We start from the raw sequence: 15,900 nt of genomic DNA, 5'->3' as shown, positions 1-15,900 counted from the left end.
CATGGCTGTGCAGCCATCTTCATCGACCTGGCCAAGGCTTTCGACTCTGTCAATCACCACATTCTTATCGGCAGAGTCAACAGCCTTGGTTTCTCAAATAAATACCTCGCCTGGTTTACCAACGACTTCTCTGATAGAGTTCAGTGTGTCAAATCCGAGGGCCTGTTGTCCGGACCTATGGCAGTCTCTATGGGATTGCCACAGGTTTCAATTCTCGGGCCAACTCTTTTCTCTGTATACATCAATGATGTGGCTCTTGCTGCTGGTGATTCTCTGATCCACCTCAACGCAGACGACACCATTCTGTATACTTCTGGCCCTTCTTTGGACACTGTGTTAACAAACCTCCAGACGAGCTTCAATGCCGTACAACACTCCTTCCGTGGCCTTCAACTGCTCTTAAATGCAAGTAAAACTAAATGCACTCTTCAACCGATCACTGCTCGCACTCGCCCGCCCGTCTAGCATCACAACTCTGGACGGTTCTGATTTAGAATATGTGGACAACTACAAATACCTAGGTGTCTGGTTAGACTGTAAACTCTCCTTCCAGACTCACATTAAGCATCTCAAATCCAAAATTAAATCTAGAATCGGCTTCCTATTTCGCAACAAAGCATCCTTCACTCATGCTACCAAAAATATCCTCGTAAAACTGACTATCCTACTGATCCTTGACTTCTACGATGTCATTTACAAAATATCCTTCAACACTCTACTCAGCAAATGGGATGTGGTCTATCACAGTGCCACCCGTTTTAGTCACCAAAGCCCCATATACTGTCCACCACTGTGACCTGTATGCTCTCGTTGGCTGGCCCTCACTACATATGTGTCGCCAAACCCACTGGCTCCAGGTCATCTGTAAGTTTTCGCTAGGTAAAGCCCCGCCTTATCTCAGCTCACTGGTCACCATAGCAGCACCCGTAGCATGCACTCCAGCAGGTATATTTCACTGGTCATCCCCAAAGCCAACTCCTCCTTTGGCCGCGTTTCGTTCCAGTTCTCTGCTGCCAATTACTGGAACGAATTGCAAAAATGACTGAAGCTGGAGTCTTATATGTCCCTCACTAACTTTAAGCATCAGCTGTAAGAGCAGCCTATCAATCATTGCACCTGTACACAGCCCATCTATTATCAGCCCACCCAACTAGCTCATCCCCATATTGTTATTTATTTTTTGCTCCTTTGCACCCCAGTATCTCTACTTGCACATTCATCTTCTGCACATCTATCACTCCAGTGTTTAATTGCTAAATTGTAATTATTTCGCCACTATGGCCTATTTATTCCCTTACCTCCCTAATCTTACTACATTTGCACACACTGTATATAGACTTTTCTATTGTGTTATTGACTGTACGTTTGTTTAACCCATATGTAACTCTGTGTTGTTTGTGTCTCACTGCTTTGCTTTATCTTGGCCAGGTCGCAGTTGCAAATGAGAACTTGTTCTCAACTGGCATAAGTGTTTAAAAAAAGGTGAAATAAAAATGTTTTAATTAAAATTTCAAACACAGATTCAACCACAAAGACCAGAGAGGTTTTCCAATGCCTCGCAAAGAAGGGCACCTATTCGTAGATGGATACAAATAATAAACAGACGTTGATTATCCCTTTGAGCATGGTGAAGTTATTAATTACATTTTGGATGGTGCATCAATGCACTCAGTCACTACAGAGATGGAGGAAAACCTGGTTCAGTGTGCTTTCCACCAGACAATGTGAGATTAATTCACCTTTTCAGCAAGACTATAACCTTAAACACAAGGCCAAATCTACACTGGACTTGCTTACCAAGAAGACAGTGAATGTTTCTGAGTGGCCTATTTACAGTTTCAACTTAAGTCTACTTTAAAATCTATGGCAAGACCTGAAAATGGTTGTCTAGCAATGATCAACAACCAATTTGACAGAGCTAGAAGAATATTTTAAAGAATAATGGGCAACTTTTGCGAAATCCAATTGTGGAAAGCTCTTTGAAAGACTCAAAGGTGTAATCACTGCCAAAAGTGCTTCTACAAAGTATTGACTCAAGAGTGTGAATACTTACAGTATGTAAATTAGATATTTCTGTATTTCATTTTCAATACATTTGCAAAAAATTCCCAAAACACATTTTTGCTTTGTCAATATGGGATATTGTGTGTAGATGTGTGAGAAAAAATCAATTGAATCCATATTGAATTCAGGCTGTAACACAACAAAATGTGAAATAAGTCAAGGGGTATGAATACTTTCTGAAGGCACTGTAAGCCTATTCGTCACATAATTTATACCTCCTTCAGAGGACTTGAACTTGAAATTAGTGCACTATGGACCAGGGCTCAGTGCATTATATACAGATGTATGATATTAATTTGAACCCGTTTTCTAAAGCAGGAAACAAATACTGCAGCAACAGGAAATGTGAATTATTATGTAGATGATAATTAATGGACATTTGTTGTAGGGGTTGATATATTTTTTGTTATGCAAATCAAGTCACATTTTTAAACCTTGTATGCACTACACGTTTGCATTTTGTGTTGTGCAGGAAATTTCTCAGCGACAAATAGGGAAAAAATTAAGATCCTACATCTGTAGAGAATAGTGTGTCATTTGTGATGCACCGTATCTTTCCTCCAGTGAAAGCTCCAGTGGGCTTCCAGGATGTGTAGACTGAAGAGATGGGGGAAGGGAGCATGAGCAGGGCAGGATGTGCACAAGGACAGGTCAAGCCAACAGAGGGGAGAGAGGCACTTCATGACTCTGCGCCATAATGAAAATCATCCTGACAATAACCGACAATGTGATTATTATTTGATGCTTTTTTTGTTTGTGGCGGGTGGCATTACCACGAAGGAGCCGACAGATTTAAGGCTAGCAGCGGGTGGCAGGGAATTTTGGCTGGTTCCCCAAATCAGGGGGATACGCTTTGCTTCGCTACACCACCCCACAGCCTCAGACTGAAGTGAAGCGCATTTGATTCAGTTGTGCCTTATTTGGGGGGAAAATGGACTTGCCACCATGAAGTACATGCCTCAGCTTGATGGAGAGATAATTACAAACATACGTGCTGTGCTGCCAAGGCATGATACTACCCGCTACCCTTCTGCCCAATCCAAAATCAGCCGCTCTCCCCTAGGCAGTGGTGTAAATTTGAGAGGATTGTGTGGGTATAGGCAATATGGAAGTAGCTCCACCTTGCGATCGATAGGTTAGGTTAGGTATATTTTCAAATCAAATCAAATGTTATTTGTCACATGGGCCGAATACAACAGGTGTAGACTTTCCACCATATTGCACATGTCTATCCAGTCCTCACAGATCTACATACGTGGTTAGGGGATATAGGGATATGGGGTCAGGGGTTCAATTGGGATTGTGTGTAACATCTGCTTCCAACTCACACGCTCAAACACGTAGATCCCCTGAACGCAGCTCACTTTCCAACCACTTCCCAGCTCAAACTCTCAAACACCTACCATCCCCTGAATGCAGCTCACTCTCCAGATTCCAATCACCTGAATTCTAATCACCTGTTCACACACCTGTATGTCATTATCACACTATTTAGTTCAGTTCTTTGCACCACATCAGTGAGGTAGTGTTTGTTAGTGACGCATGTCTTTCGGAGTGCTGGTGTTCCCGTGATGTACCCCTCCTGTTTATGATAGTTTTTGCCTGCCTCACTGACTTTGCCTATTCCCTGCCTGTACTTTAGCCTATTGGATTTCCTGCTATCTACCTATTGCATGATTTCCCGGACTACGTTACGTTACTAGCCTTTTCCCTGCCTGTACTGTTGCCCTTTTGGACCCCCTGTGCATGACCTTCTGTCTGCTCCTGGACCCAGCTACCTGCCTCCTCATGTGGTCCTTTGCAATAAACACCTGCTGCGCTTGAAAGCAGCTCTGTCTCCACTCGAGTTCATTACACTGTGATGTTAGGATGGGGAATGGCGATGATGTACTGTATAGCAGATCACAGCTTTTGAATCATTCTTTATTTATATCAGGCAACAGATTTGGGCCTGATTTCTACAAAAACTAGCTCAATCCTTTTACTTGCTGAACTGTGAGCACCAACTCAGCCAACCTACCCAGAGCTAAACTTCATTCCACAGTTAGCATAGCATTAGCCAGTGCCTTGCAACAGTCACTTTGCATTAGTATTATTTAGCAAATGGCAGCGTCAGCTGCCACAAAAAACTTATGCAATACCTCTGTGTCGTTGGGTCATCTAATCGCCTTATTGGATTCTGCATCACTGCCTGAATTCTCTAGCTTGTTTTACACGTTTTTGTAGGATTTCACTTCAACATGTTCTTACACGTAGGCCTATAGTGCATAGCTTAGCCTTGCATATCCGCCTAACAAATCATAATTACCAAGATTATAAAGCCAGACTCTGTTATGTAGTAATTGTCCTCTCTTCAGACACTTTTAGTCAAAAGATGAGGACCAACATGTTACGTTGACATTTTGTGTAGGGTATTCCTCAATAGTATTCGTGGCATTCACACGATAGATGTCAGTGTGCAACTCTCAATTCCCTCCCCCTGATGTGCTGTGCGCTCTTCCTCTCTTTCCCCGTGCAGAGAACAGGAGAGGAGGGAGAGTAGCGTTGCATGTGAAAGGATCTCAGGGGATACACGTTAGGTCAAGGCAGAAAGGAGAGGAAGGCATGCACGCAAGATGGAGAGGAGTGAGAGAAGGAGGGAGAGAGAGGCAGAGAGAGTTCTTCTTTGTCATCAGTTCTTCTTTATAATCTAAATGCAAATGTGTGGAGTAGTAAAAAATATATATAATCTCCAAAAACACTTGTGTCTACTATTGTGTATAGTGTTTGTGTCCTGTGTGTGTGTGTGTGTGTGTGTGTGTGTGTGTGTTCTTCATTGATCAAACTGCTTTATCAACACAATGGGTTGCCTGTAGGAGAGAGTTTGAGTTTAAACATAACTTTACAATCACGTGTTTTGTGTAAGTACACCGAATTTAAAAACATTTGCTCTTTCCATGACATAGACCGACCAGGTGAATCCAGGTGAAAGCTATGATCCCTTATTGATGTCACTTGTTAAATCCATGTCAATCCCTGTAGATGAAGGAGAGGACAGGTTAAAGAAGGACTTTTTTCTTTGATGTAAATCCCATGGTTTATGGGACCTGCGCTGTTCTGGTACCGGTTTTGACCTACATTTTAATTTATAAGTCAATCTGTGTACACCGTAGATCGAAATCTGACACCGAATTAAATGGTAGAAGAGACATTCCAGCTTCAAGTGCTCTTCTGACTGTCCATCAACTCCTGGATGAACCCTACTTCACAGCCACTAACAACACATATGCCTGGAATCCTTACATCATAACCCAGCAGGAGAGAGTTGCTTCGTCGCTGTACCACATTCAGAGATCAATTTATAGCCAGTATTCAAAAAATAATTCATAGATTAAAAAAATATATATATAAACTTTCTGTTTGTCATAGATGGACATGATTAATATGAGATGAAAGGCAAGTTCCTAATGAGTTCAGGAAGCCAAGCTGCAGCTCAATGAGACGTTCACATCGATGGGAGCAGATGTGTTGATCAAGAGAGACCTTTAAAAAATATACAAATATGTATTTTACAGTTGTAAGGAAGGTGAAATTTTAGTCATTCATTTAATAAATTGATTATACAAATATTTAGAAAAATAGAAGTCATTTAAAGCCTTACGTAGTTTTGTTGAATAGGAAATACATCATACAAATCATATCATATTTGTACTGTCTACTGTACTTGAGCTTGTCATCACTCTTGAGGACACACCTCAGCAATTTATAACTATCTTTACCAGAAAGGTGAGATTTTAACCTTTCTTAGAGTATGTAGCATTACTAGTTATGTTTATGGCCCTCTCATGATAAATAATTACTTTTGGGCAATTATTTTAGTTACATTTGAAGCCTTGAGACTTTTGACATATGGATAATTGTGTATCAAATCAAATCACATTTTATTTGTCACATACACATGGTTAGCAGATGTTAATGCGAGTGTAGCGAAATGCTTGTGCTTCTAGTTCCGACAATGCAGTAATAACCAAMRAGTAATCTAACCTAWCAATTCCACAACTACTACCTTATACACACAAGTGTAAAGGGATAAAGAATATGTACATAAAGATATATGAATGAGTGATGGTACAGAACGGCATAGGCAAGATGCAGTAGATGGTATTAGAGTACAGTATATACATATGAGATGAGTAATGTAGGGTATGTAAACATAAAGTGGCATAGTTAAAGTGGCTAGTGATACATGTATTACATAAAGATGGCAAGATGCAGTAGATGATATAGCGTACAGTATATACATATACATATGAGATGAGTAATGTAGGGTATGTAAACATTATATTAAGTGGCATTGTTTAAAGTGGCTAGTGATACATTTTTACATAATTTCCAACAGTCCACCACCCAAAGGACATCCAGCCAACTTGACATGACTGTGGGAAGCATTGACGTCAACATCCCTGTGGAACACTTTTGACACCTTGTAGAGTCCATTCTGAGGGGAAAAGGGTGAGGGGGGGTACAACTCAATATCTGTGTATGTGTTTGTATACTGTATGCAAGAATTCTGTTCATTGACTACAGCTCAGCATTCAACACCATAGTACCCTTCAAGCTCATCATCAAGCTTGAGGCCCTGGGTCTCAACCCCGCCCTGTGCTTTCTGACGGGCCGCCCCCAGGTGGTGAAGGTAGGAAACAAAATTTCCACTTAGTTGACCCTCAACACTGGGGCTCCACAAGGGTGCGTGCTCAGCCCACTCCTGTACTCCCTGTTCAGCCACGACTGCGTGGCCACGCACGCCTCCAACTCAATCGTCAAGTTTGCAGACGACACAACAGTCGTGGGCTTGATTACCAACAACGACGAGACAGCCTATAGGGAGGAGGTGAGGGCACTCAGTGTAGTGCCAGGAAAACAACCTCTCACTCAACGTCAACAAAACAAAGGAGATGATCGTGGACTTCAGAAACAGCAGAGGCAGCACCCCCCTATCCACATTGAAGGGACAGCACTGGAGAAGGTGGAATGTTTTAAGTTCTTCTGTGTACACATCACAGACACACTGAAATGGTCCACCCACACAGACAGTGTGGTGAAGAAATTTGACTTGTCACCCAAAACCCTGACTAACTTTTACAGATGCACAATCGAGAGCATCCTGTCGGGCTGTATCACAGCCTGGTACGGCAACTGCGCCGCCCTAAACCGCAAGGCTCTCCAGAGGGTGGTGCGGTCTGCACAATGCATCACCGGGGGCAAACTGCCTGCCCTCCAGGACACCTATAGCACCCGATGTCACAGGAAGGCCAAAAAGATCAAGGACAACAACCACCCGACCCACTGCCTGTTCACCCCGCTACCATCCAGAAGGCGAGGTCAGTACAGTTGCATCAAAGCTGGGACCGAGAGACTGCTCAACAGCAATCACTAACTCAGAGAGGCTGCTGACTACATTGAGACCCAATCTCTAGCCACTTTAATAAATGGATCATTAGTCACTTTAAACAATGCCACTTTAAATAATGGCACTTTAATAATGTTTACATCTTATATTACTCATATCAAATGTATATACTGTATTCTATATCATCTATTGCACCTTCCCTATGCCGCTCGGCCATCGCTCATCCGTACATATTCTCATTCACCCCTTTTATATTTGTGTGTATTAGGTAGTTGTTGGGGAATTATTAGATTACTTGTTAGATAATACTGCACTGTCAGAACTATAAGCACAAGCATCTCGCTAAACTCGCATTAACATCTGCTAACCATGTGTATGTGACCAATACAATTTGATTTGATTTGAAAAACAGTCCCAGACCACTATTCCTCCTCCAAACTTTAAAGTTGGCACTATGCATTTGGGCAGGTAGCGTTCTCCTGGATTCGGCCAAACCCAGATCAGTCCGTCAGACTATCGAGAATAGACGGCTGAGCCGCTGTTGCTCCTAAACATTTCTACTTAAAAATATCAGCTATTACATTAACCGGGGAAGCTCTAGCAGGGCAGAAATTTGATTACATCACTTGTTGGAAAGGTAGTGTCACAAGAATTATGTTCTCCATGTTCATAAACTGAACTTCAATTAAACTACTCGGTCTGTTACCAAGAATTTGTAAGGTTCTTGTTGAAATGAAACAGACAGNAATTATGTTCTCCATGTTCATAAACTGAACTTCAATTAAACTACTCGGTCTGTTACCAAGAATTTGTAAGGTTCTTGTTGAAATGAAACAGACAGAGGCCAGTCTACAATAGTCAGAATGTATATTTACGAGAGCTGTGCCCATCCTTACATGTACATTGGTTTATATACCTCTCATTTCGTCATAACTGTCCCTCCTCCTCTAAGACAATGACAATATAGTTCACAAGTCTTCTCCTACTCATACATTGCCTGCCACCTGTTAAACAATCTACTACAAGCCCAAGGTTTCTCCCCTCCCTAGGTGGGGAGACTTCCTTCCCTGTTATCAGTTCCACAGTGGTCACAAGTTGTCTGCCACAGTTCCTTGCCTGCTAACAGTCCCTCTTTCTTATGGACAAACATTATTTATCATTATACAGAGACAGGGTAGAATTCTGTTAGTTATAGTTCTACGTTAAATGTATACATCATTTAGTCATTATTCATAAAAATCATAACAGGTAGCCATGTTGAAAGTCACTGAGCCCTTCAGTAAGGCTATTCTACTGCCAATGTTTGTCTATGGAGATTGCATGGTGGTGTGCTTGATTTTATACTCCTGTCAGCAACGGGTGTGGCAGAAATAGTCAAATCCATTTTTTAAAGGTGTCCACATAGTTTTGTATGTACCGTGCCTTCGGAATCTATTCAGACCCCTTGACATTTTCCACATTTTGCGACATTACAGCCTTATTCTAAAATGGATTAAATAAATAAAAATCCTCAGCAATCTACACACAATACCATGTAATGACAAAGCAAAAACTGTTTTTAGAAATGTTGCCAAATTTATTAAAAATAAAAAACAGAAACACCTTATTAACGTAAGTATTCAGACCCTTTGCTATGAGACTCGAAATTGAGCTCAGGTGCATCCTGTGATCATCCTTGAGATGTTTCCACAACTTGATTGGAGTCCACCTGTGGTAAATTCAATTGATTGGACATGATTTGGAAAGGCACACACCTGTCTATATAAGGTCCCACAGTTGACAGTGCATGTCAGAGCAAAAACCAAGCCATGAGGTCGAAGGAATTGTTCGCAGAGCGCCGAGACAGGGTTGTGTTGAGGAACAGATCTGGGGAAGGGTACCAAAACATTTCTGCAGCATTGAAGTTTTCCAAGAACACATTGGCCTCTATCATTCTTAAATGGAAGATGTTTGGAACCACCAAGACTCTACCTAGAGCTGGCCAAACTGAGCAATCGAGGTTAGAAGGGCCTTGGTCAGGGAGGTGACCAAGAACCCGATGGTCACAAAGCTCTAGAGTTCCTCTGTAGAGATGCGAGAACCTTCCAGAAGGACAACTATCTCTGCAGCACTCCACCAATCAGGCCTTTATGTTAGTGGCCAGACGAAAGTCACTCCTCAGTAAATGGCACATGACAGCCTGCTTCGAGTTTGCCAAAAGGCACCTAAAGACTCTCAGACCATGACAAACAAGATTCTCTGATCTGATGAAACTAAGATTGAACACTTTGGCCTGAATGCCAAGCGTCACTTCTGGAGGAAACCTGGCACCATCCCTACGGTGAAGCATGGTGGTGGCAGTATCATGCTGTGGGGATATTCTTCAGTGGCAGGGACTGGGTGACTAGTCAAGATTGAGGCAAATTTGAAAGGAGTAAAGTTTAGAGAAATCCTTGATGAAAACCTGCTCCCGAGCGCCCGGGACCTCAGACTGGGGCGAAGGTTCACCTTCCAACAGGACAACTATAAGCACACAGCCAACACAACGCAGGAGTGGCTTCGGGACTCTGAATGTCCTTGAGTGGCCCATCCAGAGCCCAAACTTGAACCCGATCTATCATCTTTGGAGAGACCTGAAAATTGCTGTGCAGCAACGCTCCCCATCCAACCTGACATAGCTTGAGAGGATCTGCAGAGGAGAATGTGAGAAACTCCCCCAATATGGGTGTGCCAAGCTTGTAGAGTCATACCCAAGAAGACACAAGGCTGTAATTGCTGCCAAAGGTGCTTCAACAAAGCACTTCGTAAAGGGTCTGAATACTTAAGTAATTGTGATATACGTTTTTATTTTGAATAAATTATCAAAAAATTCTAATCCTGTTTTTGTTTTGTCATTATTGGGTATTGTGTAAATTGATGAGGAAAAAACACTAATCAACTATAGAATAAAGCTGTAAACTAACAAAATGTGGGAAAAGTCAAGGGGTCTGAATACTTTCCAAATGCAGTGTATAGCGTATCAGTTTGTGTGCATAGCTTAAGAGGAACTTCACTTGCAAGGCTTTAAACAGAGTCGCTAAACTGGCATGTTTTAACCCCCCCCCCTCACTCTCTTTCTCTCCTGGCCATTAAAGCAGTGGATATAGTGACTAATACCATCTGGATCCTGATTGGTCAGAATTGTGATTGGTCACGGCGAGTGGTCAACAATGCTTGGAAAAGGTCGCTTGAAACGATACTGAAACCCCATTGAAGGCACTAGGCTACTCACTCCATTATGCAATCAAGCACACACACAGGTGCACCGACAGTTATTTGTCCACATCATGAATGGGAACCATATAATATAATTGTATGGGAAAATCCCCTCAGACCATGGCAATTTGACTGCACCCTCATGGGTACCCCACAATGTATTTCTATGCTGGGAACATGACCGAGGTGTTGTCTTTCACACTGCGAGACCTTGGAATATAAGGTCATTTGCGCAAAGTACAGTTTCGAGATATTGAGCATCAAAGTTTTCACATCCCAGAACAGTTTTTTGGTGAATTCTTTCGTAACCCATTATGAAATGGGCTCCTGAGTGCGCAGCGGTCTAAGGCACTGCAGCTCAGTGCAAGATGTGTCACTAAAGTCCCTGGTTCAAATCCACGCTGTTCCATCCGGCCATCATTGGGAGTCCCATAGGACAGTGCACTACTGATTATAGCAATTGAAAACTCAAGTCATGTGCAAACGCCAGACCCCCTCTTCAATCCCTGTGTTACGAATCCCTTTTGCTCTACAGTCTAGGGGGGATGGCAACGAGACCCGTACATAATTCATGCAAATTATAACAGTGAAAAAGTAACAGTGAGAACAAATAACCACAGACAAAAATAAATCTACCATCAAACACTCATGGTTTATTTGTAAACACACTGTTAATGGGAGGGGGGGGGAAAACACCGGAACAGGGGTTGAGCTGGACCCAAGGAAAGAAACAAATATCCAAAAACACCCCTAAGCTAGACTAGCCTACTTCAATACAGCTAACCAAAAATAGAGTGGGTGGTCCGCCCAGTTCTAACTAGTGTTCTTAGACAAAGTATTTCTACGGGTAGTGTATGCCCATGGGCGACTTGTCTTGGTACCCCCTTTTCCCACCATCAAACAAACAGTCAAACACCATATCAAAACAATACTCACAGAATAACGGACAAAGTGACATGTAGTTGCTAAACCAAACAAGAGATCTACAGAGAGATTGCATGACCGATAGATTGAGCTCCAGAGAAAACAACTGACATGGTTTTTAAACCAAGGGAAAGGGAATGTGATATTGTAAGAGAAAAGAAGCAGGTGTCTTCTGATTAGCGACTGATTGGGGAATGATGATTGCCACCTGTGAGGGGAGAAGGAGAGAAAAGAAATACACATAGGATACACACAGGATACCTATATCCGTAACACCCTGAAATGTCAATCTGGGTTCAACCTTATGGTTCTCTTTTTTTAATTATTTAAGTTCCTTTGGAAAAGTAAAGACATTTAATGATGAAATAGAGAGAAAACCCTCCCTTCTTTCTAATCACATATTCAAATATATGAATTAATGTTCATCACACATTTGTTAAAGCGATAGTTACCGAAAATGACAAATACATTATAACCTATGGATAAGTATCAACATTGCTAAAGCTTAGCACTGGATTAGTAAACTGATATATTTTCTGGTCTCTGTCACACAAAGACAGTAAAGTACTTGCTAGTTATTAATAAAATGTGGTAAGTTTGTAATTTTAGTGAAATTTCCCTTCCATGGATGTTTTGGTATTGATATACATAGGACAAGACAAAAACAGCAGAGGCAGTCCCAAGGACCTTAAAGATGCTCTAAGGCACCTGTATTTATTTGTTTTTACCATAAAGAGCTTACGTTATGGCCATCCTTCTGAAAAAGCGGTGATAAAAAAAAAAAATACATTTAAAAGAGGTCCAGAACCTATTATATGAATAATCAAGGACATGGTATTATAAGGTTCTATCTGCAAAATGTATAGCTTTGAGATTATTCGTATTTTTCAAGTCCCAGATTTCATAACTGTTTTGTGATGTCTTCCTCTTTCATGACCCAATAAGTATGTCGCCTTACATACAATTATTTTTGATTGACAACCCATCATTGTGTGATTGCATTGCAAATAGAACCGTATCGCAGCAAGTTAAAAGGTATTTGCGCAGATAGAGCTTACATGTTTAACATTTTCTTCAGCGCAAATATACCTTTTTTCTGTTGTTGACACATCCCACGTGTAAAGGACCATATAAAGAGCAACTCGATGCACATTTTTGTCCCTTTTGAACCTTAACTCTTGCCATCCTAGCATTGGGTGACTACAGTGAAAGAAGCAGAGATTTCTAAACACATAGTGCTTCCCAAATGGCTCCCTCCTTTCCTATATATATTTTGACCTGGGCCCCAAAGTAGTGCACTATGTAGGGAACAGTCCATATGGTGCCATTAGGAAAACTCCTGACTACTATAATGACTGATCTGTAAGGACTATAGCCTAATCTATCCTAGCCTAGTGTATCGCCTACTGAGTAAGATGCGTATGAAAGAAAGATGCACACGCAATCTATGTTTTGACTAGGGTCAACAATCCACCCACTTCAGATCAAAAGTTGTTCCTAGTCCGGTCAAGATGTTATTTTTGTTGTGCTGGAACAGCTTGACCTGATGTCTGTGCTATTTCTGGTGCTGTAAATTATTCTGGACAAGTGCAAAAAGTGGCAGTGAGATCCTTGAAATAGCATTGATCTGGAAGCCAGTAATTTCTCCCATGGCAATGTATCTGACTGCAGACACGCTCTCAAGTGCAAGTTTTATGACTGTACCTAAAATCAAATCCAATTGTATTGGTAATATGCGCCGAATACAGCAGGTGTAGACTTCACAGTGAAATGCTTGGTTTACGAGCCCATTCCCAACAGTGCAGAGTTAAAAAGTATTTTTAACTCAAATATTTGCCTCATTAATTAATGTGTATGTCTGAATTTAGTCACTTATCTAATTCTTAAGAGTCTAAGCTGACAAATGGAATTGTTTTAAGATCATACCATGGATAATTTAGTTTTTTTTATGTTTAGGGTTTAGATAGCTTTAATTTTGAAGATAGATTGTGGCTTCTATCAATGTAATTGTCTGCATCATTTTCAATCCCCCATATATTTTTTAGGTAAATAGATATACCAGTCAAAAGTTTAGACACACCTAGTCATTCAAGGGTTTTTCTTTATTTTTTACTTTTTTCTACATTGTAGAATAATAGTGAAGACATCAAAACTATGAAATAACACATATGGAATCATGTAGTAACAAAATAGTGTTAAACAAATCAAAATATGTTTATTCAAAGTAGCCACCCTTTGCGTTGTTGACAGCTTTGCATTCTGTCAACCAGCTTCATGAGGTAGTCGCTTGGAATGCTTTTCCAACAGCCTTGAAATAGTTCCCACATATGACGGCTGCTTTTCCTTCACTTTGCGGTCTAACTCATCCCAAACCATCTCAATTTGGTTGAGGTCAGGTGATTGTGAAGGCCAGGTCATCTGATGCAGCACTCCATCACTCTCCTTATTGGTCAAATAGCCCTTACACACCCTGGAGGTGAAAATTTGGACTCATCAGACCAAAGGACAGATTTCCACCGGTCTAATGTCCATTGCTCATGTTTCTTGGTACAAGCAAGTCTCTTCTTATTATTGGTGTTCATTAGTAGTGGTTTCTTCGCAGTAATTCAACCATGAAGGCCTGATTCATACAGTCTCCTCTGAACAATTGATGTTGAGTTGTGTCTGTTACTTGAACTCGGTGAAGCATTTATTTGTGCTACAATTTCTGAGGCGGGGAACTCTAATGAACGTATCTTCTGCAGCAGAGGTAACTCTGGGTCTACCTTTCCTGTGGCGGTCCTCATGAGAGCCAGTTTCATGATAGCGCTTGATGGTTTTTACAACTGCACTTGAATAAACTCTCAATGTTCTTGAAATGTTCCATATTGACTGGCCTTCATAGCATAAAGTAATGATGTACTGTTGTTTCTCTTATTATAGCTTATATGAGCTATTCTTGCCATAATTTGAACATGTTCTTTTACCAAATAGGGCTATCTTCTGTGTACCCCCCTTACTTTGTCACAACAGAACTGATTGGCTCAAACGCATTAAGGAAAGAAATTCTACAATTGACTTTTAACAAGGCACACCTGTTATTTGAAATGCATTCCAGGTGACTACCTCACTAATTTGCTTGAGAGAATGCCAAGAGCGTGCAAAGCTGTCATCAAGGCAAAGGGTGGCTACTTTATATATATAAATATATATTTTGATTTTTTTTAACACTTTTCTGGTTACTACATGATTCCAAATGTGATATTTCACAGTTTTGATGTCTTAACTATTATTCTATAATGTAGAAAATAGTAAAGTAAAGAAAAACCCTTTAATGAGTAGGTGTGTCCAAACCTTTGACTGGTACTGTATATATATATATATATATATATATATATATATATATTATTTTAAACCCTACCACCCTTCCCCTAATTTCAGTAAACTATTGGACAACAACACTTAGGCTTCTACTTCCAGCTTATACATACTATATACATTTTACGGACACACAATATTTTACGAGTTATCTTTTGTTTGTTTTTAGTCCCATCATTCCGCTACTCAGCTGTTTGATTTAAAATGTTAGGACCCAAATATATATATATAAAAAATTGATAAAATATTGAATTTACCCCCCCAAAAACATTGAATAACACATTCATAAATGGCAAAAAAGATAGTAAAAAAATAAATATGGAAAAGGTTTTGAAGTGTCTGTCCTATATCTTGCAGATATAAGAAAGCTCAGGAAATATGCGTTGAACAAAAATATAAACGCAACATGTAAAGTGTTGGTCCCATGTTTCATGAGCTGAAATAAAACATCCCAGAAATTGTCCATACGCACAAAAAGCTTATTTCTCTAAAATGTTGTGCACAAATTTGTTTACATCCCTGTTAGTGAACATTTATCCGTTGCCAAGATAATCCATCCACCTGACAGGTGTGGCATATCAAGAAGCTGATTAAACAGCATTATCATTACACAGGTGCATCTTGTGTTGGTGTCAGATTGTGTGCGGAACTGGTCACCTGGAGTCAGGTGCAGGAGAGCAGAGATGAGTGAACAGGCACACTTTAATTGGCAGAAGCAAATCAGTCGGACGCAACAGCGCCACGACACTCCAGACAAAGGCAAAAGCGAATAGCGCACTGGTCACACAAAATAATGTACAACAATACAATACCACAGGTTCAAAACAATACCCGGAAAAAAACTGCCTGACTCGTCACACAATAAACGTAAAATTACACACAGACATGGCGGGGGAACAGAGGATAATATACACGTAGAGTGATGAGGGGAT

The 15,900-nt window shown here is 40.8% G+C and overlaps 1 protein-coding gene across 1 annotated transcript in view; it reads left to right on the top strand.

Moving 5' to 3' along the window:
* Positions 1–15,900, top strand: part of LOC111971040 (NALCN channel auxiliary factor 1-like) — a 90,436-nt gene that overhangs the window by 62,495 nt on the left and 12,041 nt on the right. The window lies entirely within an intron of this gene.

This window comes from Salvelinus sp. IW2-2015, linkage group LG12, assembly GCF_002910315.2.
Source record: "Salvelinus sp. IW2-2015 linkage group LG12, ASM291031v2, whole genome shotgun sequence".
Taxonomy (NCBI): Eukaryota; Metazoa; Chordata; class Actinopteri; order Salmoniformes; family Salmonidae; genus Salvelinus; species Salvelinus sp. IW2-2015.
The sequence above is the reverse complement of the archived record's forward strand: the minus strand, read 5'-3'. Positions and strand labels throughout refer to the sequence as shown.